Raw genomic sequence first — 21,202 nt, forward strand, 5'->3', positions numbered from 1 at the left:
TTGGTAGAGTAATCCATAGATGAGCTTCGACTGCAAGAAACATGAGTGCAGATTCTCATTACCTAGAAGTAAGCTGTGACTGGGGGAAAGGGAGCCGGGAAGGGAAGAACATTTGTAAAGGGGCCCGGCATCTGTATTCATCTGATACCATGCTGGTCTCCGGGGGCCTCCCTTAATGAACCACATCTGTTTTGGTCTCTATGGTCTCCATATCATGTACCTTTGCTGTGCTAGTTGACACAAAGGCTTTTGCTGTAGTTGCCTCTGTCCCTAAGGACCCCAGCATTCCATTGGGAAGGGAGGAAAACAGGTGACTGTCACAATGCCCTCTACTTATTGGATGCTCATCACATACCAGACATGTTTGTGGAGAGTTCATTGTGAATCCATTCACTTAAGCCTCACTGCAGCCTTCTGAGACAGGCGAATGTGCCGATATTCCAGTGGAGACAGACAGACAAGGGTGCAGACATCCCAGTGGAGACAGACAAGTGTGCCAATATTCCAGTGGAGATGGGCAAGTGTGCAGATATTCCAGTGGTAACAGACAAGTGCGCAGATATTCTAGTGGAGGCTCCAAAGCCGATCAACTTGTACCCAGCTGGTAAGCAGGAGAGCTCAGATTCGAAGCTCTGGCATTTTAACTCCAAAGCCCCTCAGCACTCCACAAAGTAGTAAGTTCCACAAAGAGATGTGAATTAAATGCCACAAGAACCTCACTCTTCTTATTAAAAACCTTTAATTGATATCCCATTGAAACAGAAACCCCAAATGGAAGGCACTCTTTATTTGCCCTGATTCTTCTCTTCCTCCTCCATCTGTCCTGCCTTGCTTTTAGAAAAGTAGTGCCAGCCTATTACTCCAAAATAGAAGCCTTAGGGCTGTCTTTCCTCCCACTCCCGTCTCACCTATGGTATCTATATGGTGGTCAAGTTGACTAAGCTTAGATATAAGTACGTTGTACAGCCTCCCTTCACATCTGCTCTGACCCCTGACCTCTCACTAGGACTGCTTCCCCGAGCTTCTCTCATTCCCCGCTACAGCATATCATTCACATTGCTGATGTTCCTTGCCTAGTCTACCCTGGTCAAATGGTAAGCCTTCTGTAGACTCTGAATAAATCTATCAAGATGGACTTGGCTGTGCTTTTGACAGAATTGTCCTGACTGGGATTAGGAAGGGACAAGGCAGAGCCAGAGGTCAGCCATGTGCACCAGGAGTTGTGTGTCTCAAACATTCATGCCCTCCCGTGAATCACATGGGAGCATTGATGAAGTGCAGTCCCAGATTGCGTGGCTCTGGGGCAAGGACAGGGGTCTGCTTTTCTAATGAGGTCCCAGGTGGCTGTGATCCTTCAGGACCATAGTAGTAACAGGGTATTAGCAGAATTCAGACAAAGGCAGGGCGTTCTTTAGTCTATAACAAGATAAAAAGAACTGTAAACAACAACAAAACCACTTTTTGATACCAGTAATACACTAGACTGCTAAAGCTTGTTTTGCACAGTCTCAGCTTAATCCTTGCAGCCCCCACAGCTTCCAACCCTTGTGAATACTACATGAAAAAAAAAAAAAAAAAAAAAAAAAACAGGCTCTGGGGAAGAACTTACCATATGACCCTGCCTGGGGTTGGGGGGATGGCAGGCAGCTTGCTCCTTGTCCACATTCCAAAGTTATTGCTGTCCCCACCAGGAGGAAGTGTGAGGGGCAGTGAGGGACTGTAGAAGGAAAGACTTGGAATCAACGTCATGTTTTTCCAGTGGTGATTGCTCCCTGAAAACCTAACACAGGCTAGATTCCTGGCAGGTTTGTTCCCAGTCCTGGGGCTATTGCTAAACCAGATGTCATGATCAGAGTCACTTAGAGAGCTTCTGTGATGGCACAGGGAGAATCCAACATGATAGCCTCAATTCTCCATGCTAGCAGCCCTAGCCCAGTCTGGGCTGCTGGCAATAGAGCAGAGATCACAAGGGCTTGGGAGGCAGGCCTAGAAGTTCTTGCCCTAAACAGAGGTGGAGCCTCCTACACACAGACAGTTACATGAAGCTAGCCCTGAGGATGAGTTATATAATAATTCCTTATCTGAAATGCTTAAGACCAAAAGGGTTACAAATTTCATTTTGTTTATAGATTATGGAATGTTTTCAGATAATAATGAGCTATGGTAGCAACGAGACCCAAGTCGGAACAGAATACTCACATGTTTTCATATATATCTTATGCACACTGTCTGAAGGTAACTTTTAGTGGTATTTTTGGTGTACTTGTCTTTGACTACAGTCCAGTGAGATTACATGTAGAATTTTCCATTGTGGCAGCCTGGCAGTTTGTCAGTGTGTTGTAAAGACCTCTGTGTCCTGAATGCATGGCACTGTTCACCATCTGCTGCCATCTTCGGATGGAGAAGAGCATCTTTCTGTCATGGAGCTCATCCCGAGACAGTGCCTTCGTCTCCTGGTTCTCTTCGAGGCCTTAACAACAGGGAGGCAGTGAGAAGAAATGAGTCAGCAGCTTGTGTCCTGTCCTTGCCTACCCCCTCCACCCCAGGGAGTGAATACCTCAGTTCCCAAACTCTCTGAGTCAGGAAGGTCGCCCTGAGGACATCTGCCTGTTTGTCTGAACCATGCCAAGCCAGCAACAGCTGCTGAGATGAGCCCGGGAGGCATCACTTCCTGTCTGCTTGGAGACTGGTCCAGGTGCACCCTTGCCCTCCTTGCCAGCGCCTGCCACACTGCACAGGAGGCTTTAGCACACAGAAGGCATTAGCCACCTGATTCAATTCCAGAGACCCAGACCAGGGCCCTGGAGAGGCACTACCAGCATCTTCTCCCAGGATGCTAAGCATCAGAGTCACCAGAGAGGAGGCAGGGCATGGAGCATCCCAAAGCTTGGAGGGACAGAGCACTGGCCCAGCACCCAAGTCTGATGATGTCTGCTGGACTGTGCTGTTGACCTCAGGCAATACCTTTCCATCTTGCTACCTTATGAGTCCCAGCTTTCTTCTCTCTATTGTACCCCCACTTCCAAGGCAGAATAAATGTATCTCTTCTAGGGAGCCAGAAGCATCTGATACATAATTTAATCTGGGCACTTCAACTGTACTATGGTTGGCTAATTACGTGTCTGACTCCCTATAGGCCATCAATGTCTTAAGGTGGGAGGCACCTTTCAGTCTCCCCTGGTGCCCTTTTAGCCCCGAGCCTCCACCTCCATCCTCTCGTCTTAGTTGTTTGGAATGCACTGGGGAATTCTAGCATAGCAGAAGCAGCTACATTTGACACATGCATTAAGATGCCCACATTGCATATCCACATGCTGCAGTGCCTATGAACAGATCCTTCCTGCCCCCATGTAGGACCAGAGAAAAGTAATTGCCATGGATCTCTGTCCCACACCTCCCACCTATGGCTGCTGAATTGTTTGCTGACAATGACCTAGTAGTGTCCTGTTGGCCCATGAATGCCACAGTGCCCAGAATGCATAGCATCTCTCAGCAGAGATAGGGAGGATTTTGGCTTTATTGAGAATGCGATACTCATGCTGGGTACTGGAAAGAGGTGTGAGCTGCAGGTCAGAGCTGAGGGAATTGTGTGAGGAGTAAGGAGATGGTGAGGAAATTGCTAGAAGCAACACTTGCTTCCCCAGACTGAGTGAGAATCAAGGAAGGACGTGGAAGCTCTCAGAACACATGTCAAGCTCTTCTCAAGGATGACTTTTGATGGCACTCATTGGTACCATGGCTTTGCACTGAGAGCGGCTGAGGGACGAGTTGGGGGATTGTGTGAAGTTGAAGTTGAGCATCCCCAGTGCAACTGTACTCCATGATAGAGCCTTTACAGAGGCAATGAGGTCACAGGCTGAGGTCTTTAATACCACAGAGATTTCTCACTGTATGTTCACAGAGGAAAGGCATCATGAGGGACCAGTGAGCAGCCAGCCACCTGCGAGTCAGGCATCACCACAAACTGACCCTACTGCCACCTTGATTAGACATCCAGCTCCAGACTGTGAGAAAACAAACATCTGCTGTTTGAGCCGCCAGTCTGTGGTAGCCTGCTGTGACAACCAAGCTGACTAATACCATTGGCCTCTTTGTGAGCACTGCCTGTCATGCCCCCAGCCCCAGGGGAGGGGCAGAAGTCACAATGCATGGGCTAAGGAGTAGGTTCTAAATGAAAGAGGGGGGTTGTAAGGAGCCAGTGAGTGAAAGCACCCCAACTCTTTCTCATAGTGCACTGGGGCCAGTGGGGGAGAGTTTTAATTCCCACATAGGAATTTTGTCCTTCCTGCTTACCCTGTGACAGAGAAACAAAAAAGACACCTAATGTGTGTGTGTGGGGGGGGGGCGGGGAGACAGTAGACAGATGACTTAGTGTAAACCTCAGGGACGAGCATTTACTAGAGCTGGTAACACTATTACTTAGTACTTAGAGTTCCTGGGAGCCATGAGAACTGGTGTGTGTGTGCGCGTGTGTGTGTACATGTGCACTGGTCCCGAAGTCAAATAGAAAGGGGATAAAAAAGAATTATACAACTGGCCAGGGTGCAGGCTGCCATGTGCATCCCCAGAGCAGGGACACCAAGATGCAGAGGTAGAGGTAAGCCCAGGATTACTGCAAAGACTCTGTGGGATGCTTGCCCTTACTTGTGCCTACTTGCCCCTAGGCAGCCGGGTCTGGGGTCTTTATAGCCTGAAGCATTATGAGGATGTGTCCCTGGATACAGGCAGCCTCCCTTCCTCCTCTGTACTTCTGTTTGGTACTGTAAGCCTGCAATCACTCAAAACCCCACTCTTGCTTCAGAATTTTTACAGCATATAGAGCCAAACTCCTGGCACTGAGCCAGACTGCCCTCTAAATGTGTTTCTGTCCCTATGATAATGCTGGGGGCTACTGCATTACCCTTAGGCCAGGAACACCAAAGAAACATTCTGTGGTCTGCCCACAAACTGGTCTCATCACTCACTGTTGGTCAATGCGTATGAGATATTGGTGTCCTGTCCCCAACTCTGCATGCTATCATTCCCTGTGACTGTCATGCCTGCTCTTTGGCCCTCCATCACACAGGGGCATTATTTCCATGGGCACCTTATCTGGACCCCAACAGGATTTGCTCACCGTGTCTGCTCCCATTTGGTTATGGTGTGTCTGATCCTATGGGAAACGAGAGGGAAATAACAAGAAGGCTGTCTTCACTTAATGTGGCCTTTCCTCAAGCTTGGACAATGGCTCAGCTTTAAGAGGTCCTTCAATGTTGGTTCGTTTGGATCATAAAGAAATAAATTGAGTTTCTTATAAACCACAGAAATTAATTTCTTGTTGGTTGGGGGGAGGCTGGGAAGGCCAAGATCAATTTGCAGGCAGATTCAGATCTGATAAGAGGGCCACTTTCAGGTATACAGAACTCTTCAAGGGCACTCTCCAGATGAAAGGGCACTGATCGCACTCCCATGAGCTTCTCACTACCTCAAATACTGTCGCTCTATGAATTAGGACTCACCATCTCAATCATGGGCAACACAAAAGTCCCTCCCAGCCCTTTCCTGAGTTGCCCTACAGTGCCAAACTGTTAAAAACCCCAGCCCAGGCTAATAGGAAAGCTTCCACTGACCCTCTGGCCCCAGTTGAGCTCGAAGCAGCAGAGGGGACTGTCAGGGGCTTCTTACTATTTCTCTTCTTCTTCTTTTCTACTGACTGCAGTCCTGGCTACTTGGAGTGGGGACAGAGAAGAATGGACATCCTCCTGTCTGTTTGGTTGCAGTGTGTAGCCATAGGGACCATAAGTCCCCAGGTAGAAATATTGGCTTCATATTTTGAAATGTATTTTTGTGTATGTGTGTGGATCTTTCAAGGTCCTCTGCAGTGCCTTTTCTTGGCATGGGAGACACAGTCTCACTGACATAGTCTACCTTGCTCTTCTTTCTGGGCCACTTCCATCCTATTTGCTGGAGTTGCCTTGTCTCTGGCAGGGAATCATCTTAGCTAGAGTCCTTGTCAAAACCAGGTCCTCCCTGAAGCTTGCCTGGCCCACAGGAAATTACCTGTGTTCTCCATCTGTTGTCACCTTCTCTCTGTCCCTTCCCCAGGATGGGCTTCTCTAGCTTCCCATTCAGATTTTCCCAAGTAGAGGCCAACATAGGAGAATACCCACTTACCAAGGGCTTCATAGCAGTGTCTCTCATGGGCTCACTCAACTTCCTTGCTCGTGGAATTAACACTCGGATTTCTTTCTACAGGACTCAGCCAGGGCTGAGGTCACTTTCTTCCTGTGGGAAGCCCCCACATCTGGCAAGAATCGGGGGGGGCCCCACCCCATTCTGCTGTAGAGCCTGGGGTTGTGGTGGGGTCACCGGGTGCTCTTCCTCTCGGGAATCTTTCCCATTTGTCTGTCACCAGTCCTCATGCCTTGGAGAAGGTGGGTGGCCGAAGGGACCGCTGTTCTTCAAGCTGGCTGCCTGAGGAGTGTAAAGACTATGTGGCCTCCCAGCCTCCCAAGTATTTTTAAATGGCCATCTAGAGGTTTGTTTGTTTTCTAATTTTTCATCCTTAAATATTTACAAAAGCATATGATTTCTGGTATGTTGGAAATGGTTCTTTATTAGACCTATGTTTTAGAAATGCTCCATCACAATCCTTTTTTAAAGTTGTTTTTTTTTTTTCAAGAGAAGGCCTCAACATAATAAGAATTAAAAAAAAAATTCAACCTGCTAAATCAGAACTTTTATTTAAAAACAATGAAAAATTGTGCTTTCCCTTTCCAGTTTGATTATCTACACGTGTGATGTCCTGGAGATATGTGTGTTCCAACTTGAAGATAGGCCTATTGATGGGCATGTGGGCAGGTAGGGACAGGTGGACAGGCCAGGAGTGGGCATAGGGGAGGGTGGGCAGGGAAGGGGAGGAGGGGGGGAGGTGGGCATGGGGAGATGGGCAGGGGAGGGTGGGCGGGGAGGAGGTAGGCAGTCAGGCAGGAGGAATGGGGTTTTGCAAAGGTGAACCACTTATATTAGGTATTCCTTCCTTTGATTCTTGCCAGATCCTTCCTTGGATTCCTGTGTTTGGTGGCCTGAGGATTTTACAACCTAGGGGAATGGAAAAAGTCAGATTCGAGATGGTCAGAACCTTTATTTTATGGGACACTAGAAAGCACCAGCATTTGTGGGGACAAACTGGCTTTAGGAAAGGTTGTTTAAAAGAGAGTGGCCAGAAAGTGGTGTCCTTGATGTGATGCCTGTGCCGCAGTTTGGGGAAAGTGTGTGTGGCTAGGGGTACCCATTGGGAGCCTGCTGGCCTAATGGTGGCTGGACCTTCTCTGGTCACCGTTGTCAGGTTCTGCCGAGGTGGCCTGACACTGCCAGGCAGAATGTGGATGTCACAGCACCCTCAGTCTCAGAACTGAGCTCTCTTTTGAGGTGGAAATGACATGAAAGTCCTCTCTGACCATCTTGCCTGGCTCACAAGGGCCCGGGTGAGGCCTGTGGACCACAATCCCACATCAGTGGAGAGTCAACCCTCAGAGTCTCTGTTGCCATTGTCGTTGCTCCTGCTCCTCCCTGTGTGGGAAGGGGTGTGATGGGGAATTCTGGGCTGAGCAACCATTTCCGTGTGGTCAGGGCTTTGGTGTGGGCGGCAGTGGGAGACACAGCTGGCCAGCAGGGGCTGGGGGATGTCTCTGGGGGACAAAGCCTGGGCCAGGGCAGCATATGTCAGCCAAGTGGAATCCCAAAAGCCCCATTTTCAAAGCCATTTGCAGGGCCGAGCTATTCCTTTGTCTGCACTTGAGGACCCCCCACTTGCCGCCTCAGCCTGGGAAAATGTGTACAGCCAGGGCCACCACTGTGGCCTCTAGAAGCAGCAGGAATGGAGCAGGCAGCTGCTCCTTGCTGAGCCTCCAAGGAATTGGCTGTCTGGCCCATCACCAACCTTGTTCTGGAGTTGGCCTTTGCCTGGATGGTGGGAGTGGATGACACAAAGATGTTCTTGATTCCAAATGGCCTGTCATGCTTCCTGGTCACTCACCATGGTGTGTGTGTGTGGGGGGGGGTGCAAGACCCAGTGCCACTGCTCCCCACCTTTATTCTTCAAACATTAACTTGGGATTGTAGGATCTTGGTAAGCACCTTAACCATGCCAAGCCTCAATCTCCTCTCCAGAAAGAGAGCTGGCATTTGGGATCAAGTGCATAAAATGAAATCAAGAGTGTTGAGCTATCTGGCTTCCCATATCCAACCAGCGAAGCTGTGTTTCTAAGGTGGAGATGTCTGTCTGGTCCTCCCTGAACCCCTCACACTCTCACAGCCTGAAGTGCCTGTAGCCTCTGCCCTGTAGAATGAATTGACGAAGCCACCTGATTTATGGGCTTCCTTGGGGTTGGGGACAAGAACAGAGGAGGAGTGAGATGAATTGTAGCCTAGCAAAGAATTAGAGGGACTGACTGTCTCTTCTGAGACTGAGGGGATGTGGCCCCAGGCCCTCTGTTCAGCCCCACCACACGACACACTGTGCCCTGCAGTACTTGTCAAGCTTCAGGGGAGGACTCGGAACACTTCTGATTCTATGACCACTTCAGGAGGCAGGCTCAGGGGTACAGGCTCGGTAGGCCTGGGGGTGTTTGTGGAGATTTGTGAAGGAGATCTCTGTCACAAATGCCCTTGCCATGGTAGTCTCCCTGGGTAAATCCTCATGAAGGCTTGGGTAGGGATGGGTTAAATCCATGAGGTCATCCTCCAATGGTGCTCTACTAAATGAAAACATGTGTGGCACTGAGGTGTGCTGGACTCTGGAACTCCAGTCTGTGACAGGAATGGGCGGGGGAACTGTGAATAAAACGTGGGAGGAGGGGGCAAGAGATGTGTGTTCCATTTAGTCCATCGTCACGGGAAAACCAGGACTCAGTCTGAGCTTGGGCCTAAGACCCTAAGGAGTACTGAGCTGACTCATGTCCCTTAGCTGAGGTGGGGTCCCTTTGACTTCTGCCCATAGCTCTGCCCCGTTTCTGCTAGGGAACACAGAGTTCCTGGGTTCAGAGTTTACCAGACAGAGTCACAGAGTTCACCAGAAGGACCGACAGTCATCCTCACGCAGCCTCCCAACTCCCTGACTAAGGGGAGGCATGAGGCCAGCAGTGCTGGTCCTGGGTGGACACTGGCTCAGTCAAAGTCCCTGTTTCTCTACTTCTTTCCCTTCAGGGCTAGATCAAAGCCTTACTTCAGGGAACCTGTCTCTAATGGTCCCTCAGGTCTCAGTTTGCCATCTAGTTGTTTAGCATTGAGTCATAGATTATTTTCCTCTCTCCCTCTTTTTCTCTCCCCTCTCCACCTCAGCATCTAGGGACTGCAGCCTTTTTATCTTGGGTGCAAATGGGGCAGTCTGTCTGGTTCTGGGAGGTTGGATGATGACGCAACAGTTAATAGCTTGGCTTTGGGGTCTGAAAAACCTAGTCTAGAATCTAATTCTCCCAATGTGCAACTCTACAGGTACCCTTTCTTTTCACCTAGCTTCAGTTTCCTCATGCAGACAGAAATGTTAATGTTCTCACATATGACCTGTAGAGAGGACTGGAAATGATAAAGACATAGTACTTGTAAAGTACTAGAATTTTATTTAGTTACTTTCAACTTTGTTTCCTTGTTTGTTGAGAGTGGCCTTTTCTTGCTGCATAAGGCAGGCTGGCTTTGGACTTGAAGTCCTTCTGCCTCTACCTCCTGAGTGCTAGATTTCGGGGCCATGTTTACCACGCCTAGCATAGCATTGGGCCTTTATTCTTTTTTGTTGTTGTTGTTTTGTTTTTTGTTTTGTTTTGTTTGTTTTTTTGAGACAGGGTTTCTCTGTGTATCTTTGGAGCCTATGCTGGCACTCGCTCTGGAGGCCAGGCTGGCCTCGAACTCACAGAGATCCGCCTGCCTCTGCCTCCCGAGTGCTGGGATTAAAGGCGTGCGCCACCAACGCCCGGCAAGGTTGTTTGGTTGGTTGGTTGGTTTATGGGCCTTTATTCTTAAAAAGCAAACTGAACCTGGAGCTCTGGGCCTGCTGATCACTGTGGTTATTATTTATGTGTTTCACCTCCAAGTTCACATGTCCCCCAGGTGTTAGGTGCTAAGTCTACTTCTGGAGACAGTTGCAGAGTAGACCTCTTGCTGAAGGACCACTCATATGACATCATGAAGAAGATTCTGCTAGGAGGTTGGTACTCTCCATGGTCTGAGCTGAGACCAGGGGCGGGGGTGGCTTCTATGAGGGACAGACAGACATTCCAGGCAGAAGGGAGATACTTGCACAACTCCTATCTAGAAGGGAGGTTCCTATCCCGCCTGGGGTTGAACGTGGATGACTGGAAAGGGATTGAAAAACTGCTCAGTGAAAGAACTCTTCTCTGTCCATCCAGGGGAACATGGAAAATTAGTCTTTCAAATGGTGTGAAAAGACATTGTGTCAGGCCTTGGAAAGGCCTGTATAGGCACTTTACCAAATGCCAGAGGAAGTACTTAAAGATTCTCAACATAGTGTCCTGACTGGGTTGCCAAACAATCAGACCAACACACAGAAGACCACCTATGGATCTCAGAAGAATGGTGATGATGAGACATACAAGTGTTAGGTGACATGTGGAGACGTAGATTTGTTCGCTCTCCATTCTTGTGATACTGTGGTGACCCAAGGCAAGCCTGCCTGGGGGTTTGCAGCAGCCATGCAGCAAGCAGATGGGAGGACCTGTGCCACTAATCTAAAGGCTAGTCTTATTATTGAAATTCATACATAACACACTGAAACAAACAATAGTCATGGGGAAATTGGAGTTCTTCAGCTTAGACTAGATCTGTCACTCAGCTTCCAAACTGGGTCCATCAGCCTGCAAATCAAATTCATCACCTTTGAATTCCATGGACTCCCAGTCAGATTAGAGGCATCACTGATTGCACCAAATGCAATTCTGATTGAATCAGAAACTATACCTAACCTAGTAAAACATGTAAATATCCCCCACATTACAAGTTTGCAATGGCGGTCTTGATGATACACTTAATAGATGGCCTGTTAGAGCCACAGTAAGATTTAAACAATTACCCACAGAAACAAACTCAATACACCTGTCACTTGGAGCAAGAAATACCACCCAGACACATACACCCTTCCCTTTGCAACCCCACCCCCCACCCCTACCCCAGCCTGTCTCACCCCTGCTGGTGTCCTTTCTCCTTCTGAAACATGCTGAGGTGAGCAGGGGCCCCAGGTCACAGCCCAGGAGACACTGGTGGGAAATCTCAGGCAACAGTCCAGATGTGGTGCAGCCGGCAGGCAGCAAACAGTTTTGCTTAACCTGCACAGTTCTTCAAAAACAGTGAATGCTTCAATATTAGAAAAGTCACAGAAAACACACACACACACACACACACACACACACACACACACACACACACACTAGATATTAGCTTCTTTTAACAAAATCGAACTTGGTAATAACAACCCGCATGCCCACTAGCAGGTGGACCTAACAATGTGGTTTCATGCACTGTTCTTCATCACTCAGGGCTCAAGACAACCTTAATATGATGTACAACAAGAGACTAGTACTTCTACTAGCGGACTCCAAGGACATGAAGAGGGCAGATGACACATGCAAATCACACAGCTGGTGATGGGAGAGACAGATGTGTAGCAACCAGCCCACCTAATGTGGTGTGCTGCAGGTCACCAGAAGTGGACTTGCAACCTCAGACATGGCAGGCATTGGGAAGAAGCATGCTTATAGTATGGCCCAATCAGTCCTCTTACCATCTTCCCAAAGCTGAGGCTCACTGTTAGGGCCTATGTCAATGGGTTTATACATACCAAGTTTTCTCTGGAACATCATCTGTCTATGTCTGGTCAGCATTTGTGTTTGTAGCACAGTTCAGGCATGTACTACTATCTGTTCTAGGATGTCCTGTGTGGCTTCTGGGATGTCTGATCTCCTTGAGCCACAACTGTAGATCTTGCATCTGTGAAAAGCTGAAAATATTCTTTGAAACTCATTTTATAGAGCCTGCATCTGATTTTCACATGGTAAGTTTAGTTGAGAAATTAATCTAGTGGATTGAGACAAGAGGATAACAAATTTGAGGACAGCATTAGCTACATAGCAAGACCATCTCATACAAGATGTCTGAATAGGGCTGAGGATTTAATTCAAAGATGGAACACTTGCCTACCAGGAGCAAGGCCTGGGGTTGGCCATTGGCATTAAAAGAAAAAAAGAGAACCTTTGTTAGATTAGGTTGAAACTATCAGAGTACATGCTGAATGGTACAGGTAAGAACTGGTCATGAAACCTGTTTCATTTGTTTGTAGTTAGTTTATTCTTCTGAAATGGGAAGGCAACCAGAATGAACTAAGTCTAGCAAAGTCAGAGGTTCAAAGCAGGTGTTTCTAGAGTACAGATGGGAATATGAGCCAAAGGTGACAATGAGAAGAAAGCTGGATGCTTAGCTCATATCCAGGCACAGGAGAAAGCAGCACTGCTAAGTGGGTAGTGTTCATAGGCACTGGGATGAGGAAGAGAGAAGTTGCTGAGAATATGGGAAGGGGCTTGTTAAGGACAACTCATGATTTACGGTGGTCCAGAGGGTGAAGTGGAATCAGATCAGATGATTGCAGAGCTATGGAGATGGGAAGTCCAGAAGAGGGGGGTGACCTGAAGGTCCTGTCATAACAAAGGACACAAAGAGAAGGAAAGGAAAGTCTGTGCCTTTGGTGTCCCAGTTTCTGATGCTATTCATTACCTCTGCCACTTTCTAGTCTATAATGTAGGCTCTGTCTGAGTGTTCATGAACCACTACTTTGTATAAATACAATGATGGAAGAAGACACCAATAGTTTCATAGTTGGGACTGACACAGATGTTGCTTGGAAACTCACTGGACCACATGGAGAACTGACTGAAGATATCTGAAGCATGAGTTAGGGGCAATTCTAAGAGGTGAAGAGGGAGACAAGCCTTACAGTACCCTCCTCACTGCAACAAACCCCATGTCACTATGTTCCAAGCCCTGTCCATCAGCAGGAATTCTCAGAGAGGACACCCAGGTCAGAATTGTGCATTACTCACAGAAGGGTCTGCAATGTTCCAGGACTGTCCTGGCAGAAATGGAAGCTATCCATGTTCATCATACAGTCTTAACAGTATATCCTAACCCAATGAAGCTGGAGTCCTAACAGAGGGTGTAGACACCTGGTCATTGCACTGCCTTGTGCTCATGTCTTGTGTTCCTACACACTTCCATGTTAATTTCTTCCAAGTAAACACTACATAAAACACAGTTTATGACCTTATGTTCTGGTTTTGCTTTTGAATGTAGCAGAAGCTTCATAAAGGACAGGTTTGACCTCTTCCCTGAAGGTTCTGAAATGGTCAAGGCTGTCACCCAAGGCTTACCAAGGTAGTGTCATCTCAGTTCCTAACTGGTTCATCTCCTCCTGTGCTCATGAAACCTATAAAGAAACCAATGAAAACAAAGCCCACAGCTTTTGCATTGCACTGCTGTGCATGCCACCCAACCCTGGACAAGTTGAGGGCAAATGACAGGTGAGTTTTCAAAGAGAGCCTGGAGGAAGCCAGTTTCCAAGCCCATGGAAGCTCCAAAGCACTCTGGATCTCCATGAGCTCTGCCCTTTGGGTCTTGTAGGGCTTAAGACAACCTGGATCCCACCAGCAGGACTGGGAATGAGGATGGAACCAGAACACAGAATCCAGGGGTCAAAGGCCCAGTCTAATGCTTCCTGTGAGTGAGCTGAAAGCAAAGGTATCATCTATAGGATTTGCTCCAAACTCAGATGAGGATGTAGCCTGTGCTCAGTCTGGCTAGCTGGGACCACCATAGCTAGCAGCCAGCACTCCAGGGTTCTTGCTATTTCCTGCCAGGGGGGTCTAAGCAGGCATTTCCCTGGGAAATGGACCCCATTTGTATTCAATTGTAAAATAATTGTGTATTTCAAAACTCTTCCTCACTGCCATCACGTGTCCCCATGTTAGTCACTTTTTGTCACTGTGACAAAAGATCTGAATGAAGCAATTTAGAAAAAGGGAAGATTGGATTTGGCTTCCAGTTTTAGGGTTTACAGTCCATGGTGGACTGGCCTCACTGCTGGTAGGCCAGTGACAAGATAGAAACATTATAGCAGAAGGGTGTGACAAAGAAAGGCCACTAGCCTCACAACAGCTGGAAAGGGAGGTGGAAAGAAAAGAAGGAGGAGAAGGAGGAGGAAAATGAGGAGGAGGATGGTGGTGGCAGCAGTGGCCAGGCAGTATGCATCCTTTGTAGACATGGCATCAGTGACCTTCAACCAGCCCACCTGCTAATGGCTCTCTCATTAGTGTCCTTATGATCCAGCCAACTGCACTAGCACCCCCAGCTGGGATTAAGCCTTCAACACAAGTTTTTTGAGGTAGTGGGGGAGGGGGAGATTGGAGAAGACAACTCCCAGCCCCTATCACACGTAGATTGCAAGAGGAAGGCATTGTACTTTAAATTCTTACGAAAAGAAGAGGAAAACTGATCTTCTTTGAGTGGAAAATGTGTGCTTTTCACATAGCAGCCTTGGTCACTGGAAAAGGCTGTGATGCACAGGTGAGAGGGACACCTGTCATGCTGCTGGGAGTGTGGGGCAAAGCAGCCCTTCTGTGGTCAGTTAGGAACCAGCTTAGAAACATTCTTGGGTGCTATTGCAGGTAATTGTAATGTTTGTTTTGCTTTGTTTTCCACATATTATTCTACTTGGCTAAAGGAAGGGGGTGGAAATGCTCTAATTCAGGCTGGCTCTTCTAAGTAAGAGCACCCTCTCTCCCTACTACCCCCCCACCCCCACCCCAGGCCTCTGTATCTCTCACAATCAGCAGCTTGCTATTCGAGAGTTCTGGTTGTTCCTAAACATGGCCTGGATCCTGCCCAGAAGCCAGCCAGCCTTCATGCTGGGTTTGAACTGGATCTGGTCCTCAGTCCTAAATTGCTTCAGTCCTGTGGTACCTGTTGTAATTTAAAAAAAAAAAAATGGTGCAAGAGAAACAGACACCATGTGACAGAGCTCACGTGGAGGGTGTTTTACTAGGGAAAAGGGAATGGGGAAAGGAGGAGGAGAGGGGAAGACTGGCCTCTGGAGACAGGAGCAGCAGAAGAAAAAAGAAAGGCAGAAGAAAGAGGGAGGGAGGGGAGACAGACAGACAGGCAGAGAAGCAGAGTAAGAGAGGGGGACAGGACAGACAGACAAAGGGAGAGAGGGAGAGAGAGAAAAAAATAGGAGGTAGGCAGGGCCGTTTTGAGAGGGAACATAGTGAATGTGCATAGGTGGTGCTCTTAGTGGCTGTAGATGAGGACATATCCTGTCGGAATCCCAAGGGCAGGCCAGTACAGTTGCCTAAATATTAACAGCACCCATGGAGAGCCTTGCAACAAGCTGCTCCAGAAAGTCTGTGAATGCAGATATGGGAGCATCCTAGACTGGGTATAGGTGGATAACACACACACAGGCTAGCAGAGGAACAGAAAGAGGAAGGATTGAGAATCAGATACAGCAAGGCCAGGGCCTAGTGCTAAGGTGGGAGACTTATAAGGGAAGGTGGCAACATTGCCACATTGGCCAACTGAGTGAAAGAGAAAGTGTCCTTGTTCTGGGTCTTTGCCACCCTAGGATCTTGATTTAGTTCCATGTCTACTTTCTGCTATGAAATAGCTAAAGCTTGTCTCAATTTACAAGCTGTAACAACATGAGGCTTAAACACATTCACTTGCCAAACCAAGAACCCAGAGTTAGCAGACTGTGGAGGTGGGTTTGCACATGGCCCTGACTGTGCCCTCTAGGACTTAGCAGTAAGTGTTAGGTCATGGGGCTGGATCTACGTGTGCTACAGAGAGTATAGAACTAAGGCCCAGGAGATGAATAGCTCCCCATCCTGGAAAAACTGCTTCCCACTTCACCTAGCCCACCCTGAGCATACCCAGTCTCTACCTGGAAATAGAGGCTCACACCCTTGAGTGCCTGGAAGTGAGTTGGCCTGGAAGTGAATTGGGAAAATGGATAAATCTGGCATAGCCTGTGACAAAGCAGATTGTAAGTGCCCTCTGACCATCCCCTCCACCTTGAGCTGCAGCAGATACAGCTGGAGGCAGGTGGGGTCTGTCTAGTCCTCTCAGTACCACAGGGCCCCAGCCCTCCTCCTTCCTTCCCTACCTGTCCTCTGCAATTAGCCATCTACCACCCAGACACAGCAGACAGCCTGAACTTTTCTGCCTAGATCAGCCTTCCATGCCTGAGGCCCCCAGAGATTCTCAAAGGTCACAAGAAAAGGGCTGCTTCTCTGGGTTCCAACTTATTGGTCTGCAGGCTTGTTGCATTCAAGGTGCCCTGTTTTTAGAGAAATGTTGAGGGAAAGTTATACGTTGAAGCCACATGTGTGCAACTGAAAGGACATTAAAAGGACCTTTGTTGGGACTAGAGTAGACTCAGTAGTTCTCAACTGTTCTTTATCTGTAGAGTCTTCTTCAAGTAATATTTCATGCAAAACTCTAGTTGGTAAAAATAGATAAAAATCGGCCACCTCTGCCTGCAGATGGGTAGATGCTGGGCGGCTCACCTCGGAGCCTTTGTCACCTGGGCTCTTCCTTGTCCTAACAGCAGAACCAAAGTCTCCGGACCCAGTTTTCCAGCCATCTGGGAACCAGACCTTTTGATTCACCAGGGAGGAAACTGAATTCCAAAGATAGTGGAGTGCTTCTGCCATTTCAACAACCAACCAACAAACAAACACAAACAAAACAAAACAAGCAAACAACAAAGCAACAACAACAAAATGAAGAGTTGGCTTGAGTATACTGGATTTGGAAATCCAAGTTCCTCTTCCAGTTTGGGACAGTCTTGTTGGAGATCTTCCTTCACTATATTAATGTATCAGTTGCTTAAAACATAGAATTTAAGTCTACTAAGGAAATACCAAGTGCCACATGGTTATAGTCAAGGCATGTGCACAGGGCACTGTGAGAGGACAGTCCAATGGCCACCCCAAGGAATAGAAAACAGAGACCCAAGTTGAGATGAGATATTAGGACAGCTTGTATAAAGTGCTATGGTGATGCAAAAATCCCCTCCTTGGTCCAGCCTGAGCAATGAGGATGACATTGTAGCTTGAGTGGAATATCAGAGGAAGGCAGGAAGGCTGTGAAGGCAAAGGGCTATCTTTCCAGAGAGTATGAAGGTCCAGATGGGAGCCTGAGAGCTGTGTGATGTAAATGAACCAACATGGCTGGAAGGAGGGACGCAAGGCAGAGAAAGCCTGCAAGAGATGCTTCTGCCTTGGAGGCCACATGAGGGAACTTCAACTTCACTCCTAGGCAATATCGAAAGTGTATGTTTGAAGTAGGGTCTATGCAGTTTAGGATGGGGCCTTCTGGTTGCTTTGTGATGATGCATCTGAGGCCCAGGGCTTGCAACTGGATGACAAGTTGGAACACTGCTTCCAGGGGCACTGGTGAGTTCTGATGAGGGTATGGAATGGCCTGCCAAGGGAGACAGACCAGAAATACTGAGAAGACATTTTAGGGAGGTCAGACTGGGCTTGGGGAAGGGATGTGGGGGAGAGAAAAACAACAACAACAAAATCACACATTATCTGGCAGGTGACCTAAAGGTCTGAATATCTAGTACTTGAAAATCTGGAACACAGGCAAGCCAAGGAGGCATGCAACTAGGGTGGGAACCCCAGGGCGGGTTCTGCATGACTGGAGAACTATCAGGCCACTGAAGTCCAGCACTGCTCTGCCCATGACAGCTTCCCAGAACACTGGGGGAATCCTTTCCACCAAGGAGAATCTGTCTTTCTTCCACAATCACCACCTATGAAGACTTTCAGGCTCTTGGGCAAGCAGGAGTGGAGGCCTTATGTAGTGACCAGCTCAGGATCTGCTCAGTGGTCTCACTTGTGGTTCTCAGATGGGACTAGCACATGTGTCTGTGGCAGGGGCTCAGTGTATTCAGAAAACGACAACTATCCTGAACTCAAAGGTTTATAAACAGCTTCATTAGTTTTTTTTTTGGTTCCAAGGCTTGGAAGAACAAGATCAAGGTGTTGGCAGCTCCAAGGTCTGGTGTGGCTTGCTCTCTGGTCATGAAACAGAGATTGTGCTCTTATTTGGTGGAAGAGCCCGTTTTGTAAAGCCCATAACCCCAGTTTTGACAGCTCTGCTCCAATATGAAATTCCTTCTTTGTCCCACCTCTGAAATAGAATAGCATCACACTGGAGATTAAGTTTCAATGCAGGAATTTGAGGGGACATGCTCTTTTAGACCACAGACTGGAGGAATCAGAGAACAGGAAAACTGAGGTCCAGACCCTGAGAGTGTGCTTAGGAACAGTTCCAGAAGCCCAGCAAAGAAACTGCTAAAGTCAGGCTGCCCCTGGTTGCCCTCTCAAAGCAAGGGGTTAAAGATTTCTTTAAAAACCCTACTGTGCCTTGGAAATCAGCTGAATGGCCTTTCTGTACAGCTCCTAATGTCCTGGGTGCACTACCTGGCGTTCTGATGAGATATAAACGTTGGATTTTATGGGCAGCGGCACGGGCCAGTGGGCTAAGGACAGGCCAGGGAGTCAGCAAGGACGCAGCCTGGGCGCCTGGTGACCGCTTGACTCAAGGTGTGACCTTGAGCTGGTTGCTTAACCTGTTTACACCTTAGTTTCCTTGGCTGAAAAATGGGAGTCCTGACACCACCGGGCCTCACAGGGGGGCCATGAGCAGAGCTAATTGATGGCTGAAGTGCACCCTGGATGTCTGGGGCTAGTAAACAGCTAAGTAATTACGCGGCGCCTTGAAGCTGGCAGCCCACTCGCAGGGCACTCTTCCCAGGCTGAGGGGCCTCGGAGTGAGGCCCAGAAAGCCTGGCTCAGCTAAACGTCAGCCACTTACCTCGCCAGCACCTCCCGAGTGAGTCCCTCTCAAGGTCATTCTTCATCTCCTGGAGAGCTGTCTCCTCGGGCACTGATGTCTCTCCTCTCAGACCTGTTTTTATCCTTCTTTTCTGCAAGGTGTGGCTTTTTTTTCCCTCCCTCCCCCCCTCTTTAAACTGGCAGTCGGGTGAACAATACCATTTGTATAGTGGCCATGTTGTTCGAGACTTTGTGCTAAGTGCTCCTCACATCTTCCTTAATCAAATCGTTCTTACAGGGACAGCGTGGGAGGTTGTGCTGTTCTTATTCAACAGAAACACGGACACTGAGGCAAGGGACGAGGTACTCTGTACTGTTTCCAAGAGTCTGTCCACCATTAGGTCTGCTTCATGGATGAGCTTGCACAATGGGTCTCACCTCAGAGTCCTCTGGCTTCTAGGACCTTCAGCTAACTCTCTGCTGCCTTCCCTGTTAACCTTTCATTTCATGTGGTATGTAGGGTAGAAAGAATCAGAAACACCATTTTTCGAGGGTACAAGGGATCAGTGCAATCTCTTCGCTCTACCTGAACTGATAAGCTTGGAGCAGGCCACCTGGCCTTTCTAAATGCATTCGTTTCCACAGGTGTCTCTCGTGGTTCTGTGTAATTCTGACTGCAGCAGGGCTATGGATTGTAGCGAGGCCACCTACTTTGTCTTTATTCTCAGATACAAAAAAAATATTAGGTTCCTGCTGTCCCTGGCTAGGCTAAGTGATCTCACAGACAGACAGAGACTAGTTTGTATGCAGTGCTCTTTTACATCACACACACACACACACACACACAAATGGGCCAGTACTAATGCTAGGAGGGGGAGTATATCTCTGTCCCCAGGAGCAGAGCAGAGTTCTGAGGACTAGGCAGACACACGAGCAGCAGATTCTTGGGTGATATGGATCACAAGCTGACAAATGTGGTCTCTTCCCATTTTAGGTCTACTTGATGGTATTGTCATGGGCCTGGGTTTCTGAGCTGGGCTCCAGGGACTACTCCTGAGAAACCAGGTGACTCATCAGTTCAGGGGACAAAGAAGGAGTCCAGGCATGTGCTGTTCAAATCTTACTGGAGGTTTGTCCTGGCTGATGGCAGAGACCCTTCTACTGCACATACATGAGTCCTAGAGGAAGCCAGTGGCCTACCTCTCTTGGAACTGCGAAATGGCATCAGATCTCCCAGCTGCCCCAGAAAGATGTGGAGAATTTGAAGCAACAATGGACACCGCGTCACCCTGTAAGATGGCAGATTGATGACAATTCTGTCTAGTTTTATGTTCCTCAAACTGTTGATGACATTGTGACATTTAGATGATAAGCTGCCCAATTTCAGGACAGGTTGAGCATCCTCATCCCTGTTTAGGCATCACCAGGATAGCGACTATAGTACCTGTATGCAACTGCTCCTCCTCGCTGCTAGGTAACACTTTTCATCCTTCCCAAATAGCCCCTTCTCGCTTCTCCTTAGACATTAGTGACAACAGCATAGTCCTTGGTGACCAGTGGGGCAGAGACCTTCCATTCTCCTCTTTCCCAGTTCTGAGGCTCTGCACTGCACAATCGTGTTTCACACCCCTGACTCGGAGCCCTTAAGAGAGGAACTACATGAATGTGAGCCTCTGCTAAAGTCTGCCTTCCTGGACCTTCCCAAGTAAATGGGATCAACCATCACTTCCTATTAGCACAACTTGGCCTTTCCAGCAATGACGGGCAGCCACAGGCTGCTTCCTGGATCACTTAGAGTCATAAAAACTGTGCTGTGGGCTCCCACTGCATCATGGAAGGCTCCAGGGAACAGTAAGAGAAGGCTGGAGGAGCCGAGCACTGAAAGCTCTGTGTCTTCCACTAAATTGCATCTTTAGCTAGTGGCCCTCCCCAAGGCCAGACCCTCCCTGCCAGCTTTGTTCCCCTGTAAGGTGGCATCTGTAACTTTCCAGGGACAGGGATAGTAAGTCACATCAGAAAAGGTGAGTGGCTGCCACCCTCTGGAACCTGTGTCAAGTAGTATTCTCAGGTGCTGTATAATTCTGCACTGGACTCCACTAAGTTTAAAGATGGAATTAACAATTGTGTTCAAGGTCATAAGAAGGACAAAACTGGGATTCTATGGGTTACATGCTTCTTGTTTGCCCAGGGGTCTTTCAGAGGGCCCTGTAAGGTGTCCTCAGTCAATAGCAGCCATTTCTTCTAGAGAGCAGCATCAGGGCAGAACCACTAGTGTCTGCTGTGTGACAGTCATGACTGGCACACATTGGCAAATGAGT

General features: G+C 48.2%; 1 long non-coding RNA gene across 1 annotated transcript; it reads right to left on the reverse strand.

The window, feature by feature from the left end:
• Window positions 1-722: 722 nt before the first annotated feature.
• LOC103162397 lies at window positions 723-2,476 on the reverse strand. Its single transcript, XR_003482220.2, has 3 exons — window positions 2,200-2,476; window positions 1,610-1,717; window positions 723-1,416 (listed from the first exon to the last, which is right to left on the reverse strand). It is a non-coding gene; the product is annotated as an uncharacterized LOC103162397 (long non-coding RNA).
• Between the last annotated feature and the right edge of the window lie 18,726 nt (window positions 2,477-21,202).

Source organism: Cricetulus griseus, chromosome 2 (assembly GCF_003668045.3).
Source record: "Cricetulus griseus strain 17A/GY chromosome 2, alternate assembly CriGri-PICRH-1.0, whole genome shotgun sequence".
In the NCBI taxonomy this organism is placed as follows: Eukaryota; Metazoa; Chordata; class Mammalia; order Rodentia; family Cricetidae; genus Cricetulus; species Cricetulus griseus.